Genomic DNA, 3,711 nt, shown 5'->3' on the forward strand with positions numbered 1-3,711 from the left:
TATTGCTCCATTATTCAGAGGCAGTAACTGAGGCTATATTGCATGCTGGGTGTATGGAAGCAGATCTCGTGCCTTTGGATCCTATGCCATCATTGTATTACACATTTGCATGGTCTCCTTTGGGGATGGGAGGCAGACATTTGTTCCTTAGAGGGTGGACTACAGTAGAGCATAATAATCTGTTTAAAATATCTGTGGACACTCTATATCAGAGAATCAGAAAATGTAAGAGAACTGGAAAGCTGGGGCAGCCCAGAGATATGAAGCTTGACCCAGCCTCAGGGGACAGGGTGGTGGGGGAGCCCACCTGATTTTTCAAGGAGGAATGACAGTTACCCAGGCAGAAGCAGGAAGACATTTCAGACTGAAGGGACAGTGTGTGCAAAGGCCCTGGGGTAGCTCAAGGCACCCCAACAGCTGAGTTTGGCTAAAATGGTATCAAAAAGACAGCAAGATGAGGTGGAGAGATGGTGGGGCTTAATTCACTGAGTCTTAGAGGCAGGGGCAGACCACTGGGGTCAGACACAAGACATGCAGGGTGCTGTGGGGTTCCAGAAGATGGCCCTCCATTTCCTGCAGGAACCTCAAAGGTCTATTAATGCCCTCCTTTTACAGGTGGGGAAGTTGAGGTTCACACAGGCAAGGCAACTTGCCCAGACAGCCAGTAAGTGGCAGTCTGGAATTTGAACCTGTTCTGTGAAGCTCCGTTTTGCTGCTTTTTGAGGAAGTGCCATGAACTCAGGAGAGACGCTCAATGAGTTCTTGCTGAATGAATTTCCTGAGTCTTTCATGTGCCCGACACTGTGTGGAATATTTCCCAGCACTGTCTTATCGAATCCTCAGAAATTACTGTATGAGGGAAGTTGTCATGCGGGGTCTCTGGTCCCGCTCCCCACATAGGAATGCAGAATATGGTGAGGCCAAAAAGGAACACCCACGGAGCCATAGGTAGGGGAGTCATACCACTATAGACACAGGAGGCAGGAGCCACACGATCCGCAACCCGCCGTCCATTTGTCTCTGCTAACCGACCTCACTTGCTAGCTGTAATCTGCCTCTCTGCAATCCGTAATCCACACTCCACCGTGCTAACTGCAATCCGCACTTGCTAGCTCAGCCACCATCTTCTTGCTAGCCCTCATTTTCTGCTAGCGTAGCCATGGTAGTTATATTAGTGGCCAATGGCTCACTGGTTACAGCTGACAGCCAACTAGCCACAGCTGATGGCCATTCAATCACAGTTGATGGCCATTTACTACCTGAGCCAGCACCTTTCCACGTGAGGCTGAGAGCCTGGAAACTGCACTTTTGGCTCTGTCCCCACAGAAGTGCTATTATTTTTCTTTCTTTTACAGAAAAAGAACTGACACTCAGAGATGGCAAGTGATTTGCTCAAGATCACACAGCCTGTAAGTGTCAGAACCAGGATTCAAACGCAGGCCCTCAGGCTCTGGATTCTGCCCTCTTAACTTGAGTCTCCCAAACTCTAGCTGGTTCTGAATTTTGTGCTATCTGTGTTGTGCCTTCCTTAATCTGTATTTCAAATGGACTCCCCACCTTTTCTTTCTTTTTTTTTAAACTAAATCTGTTTCTGTACAAAGGAAACTATATAATATCATTAGCAGAAAGGGAAAACCAGTATCATTGATCACAAACCAAAGCTAATGATGAAAATCAATACAATAAGAGCTAAACAACATCGCTGAATTCTTGCCAGACACTGTTGCTAGCCCAGCCTGGAAGCAGAGGGCTGCTGAAGCGTTGTTAAAAGGGACATGAGAGAGTTAGCGAGGTGATAAGGAGAAGCTGGCAGCAAAGGAGCTTTTTCCCTTGAGATGTTCAGAGTAGCTGCAAGAGAGTCTTTGTAGAGAAAACCACCTCTCTGTGATCCTATGTTTTATATGACTTACAACAGCTCACAGCTGGACAAGGCACTCGGCCCCAGGCGAAATCCTTCTCCCCAGCTCATCTGAGCCCTCCCAGGCCCTGCATCCAGACCCCAAATCCATGCCCAGGGTGGGCCAGGGGATCCTGGGAACTTCTGCTCCACCCTGGAAGAACCCCTCGGGCAGAGTATACAGCTGGCACTCAGCCTGGCCTCCGGAGCCTGGGCTGCCGAGACTCAGCCTTTTTGATGGTTGGTCTTATTTTTTTGTTTTTAATAGAAAAATGTTCCCTGCATCACCAGCTCTTTCCTGGGCAGGGTTTAGAAACCATTTCCAGATGGGAAATAATTTTAGGGAAAAGGAACAGAAAATTAGAAGCCATTCTGCCGCCAGCTCCCAGTGATTTGAGCCAGCCACAGCCCTGGAACTTTCCCGAGGTGGGCCGGGCGGGTCCGAATCCGGGAGAGAAGCCAGGGTGGACTGTTGCGACTGGATGTCTCGCCTGCCTGAGCTGTGGTCAGGCCACGTGGGCACCCCTGAACGGTCCTGGCTGCTGCATTTGGGGGCTGCCCACCCGTGCCAGGCACTCCTTTTACATCCTCATTCCTCACATCCCTGATCAGGAAATGCCAAGGCCGCAGTACAGACAATCAGCTGAAGCCAGCCCCAGGGAAGTCTGCAGGTCAGACGGCCCAACTCCCACAACAGATAAACTCTGAGGAAAAGAAAGGGATGGAAGGGGAAACAGACATGGAAAGATTTAAGAGATAGCAAGTTTTTTTTTCAAAATAGGCAAGACAAAATATGGTATCTGGGGATACACAGAGGTGATACAACTAGAAAGGAACACAAGCGAGGACCCTAAACGTCAGGAGAGTGGTGACTTCTGGAAAGGGGGGGATCTCTGAGTGGGACAGCTGGCCACTCTCTATTTCTTCTCCAGGAGGTGGTCGCAAGGAAGTTTAGCTGCCTTATTATAAATCGTTAAGTATTTGCTTGTGCTATGTGGTCTTCTGTATCTGTGTTGTGTTGAAAAGAAAAGATTTGTTTTGAAAGATAGAAATATCCTATGTAGAAGAAGAAAGGAGGCTGGGCAGAATGAAGTGGTTTTCCCAGGGGTGAGTAGAGAGCTGAGATTTGAACCTAGCCTGTAACCCACAGCTTGGTTGTCATTTAACCAATATTTGCCAGGGACTGCACTGCCGGAGAGAGTGAGAGAGACTTGTTCCTGCCCCCATGGAGTGGAGAGGCTGAGCAGTGGGACAGGTCAGAGAACTGGGAACCCCTTTGCCAGGACACCTAGAAGTTCTGGGTAAAATGTGGCAAGTAGCCTTGTACATGGGCGACTGAGCTCACGGAATTAAAGGAAATCTTCAGGGGCTACAACAGAGAGGAACCGAAAAGCATCGCCTGAGCTAATGCCAGGGGAGGGTTTACCCATCACGGTGGGATCCTGGAAACTTTTGAAAAGACTTAATTTTGAAATAAAAATTGCAAGAATAGTATGATGAACTCTAACACACCCATCACTCGGATTTACCAATTGTTAACATTTTGCTACATTTGTTGCATCATTCCATCTTTCTGTCTCTCTTCCAGGAGAAACCTTTTTCTCCCCCTGAATCATTGGAGAATACATTGCAGTGTGATGCTCCTTTTCCCCTAAATATCTCAGTGTGTATTCCCTAAGAATGATGACACTCTGATTCAACTATAACTTCTGTTCATGACCTTCCTAGGGCTCTGAGGAAGGGCTCCTCTCACTCCCAGGATTGGCAAAAATGATAACATCTACTACTGGCATGAATGTGGGGAAATGAACAGT

The sequence above is a fragment of the Rhinolophus hipposideros genome, assembly GCF_964194185.1.
Source record: "Rhinolophus hipposideros genome assembly, chromosome: 22".
NCBI lineage: Eukaryota > Metazoa > Chordata > Mammalia > Chiroptera > Rhinolophidae > Rhinolophus > Rhinolophus hipposideros.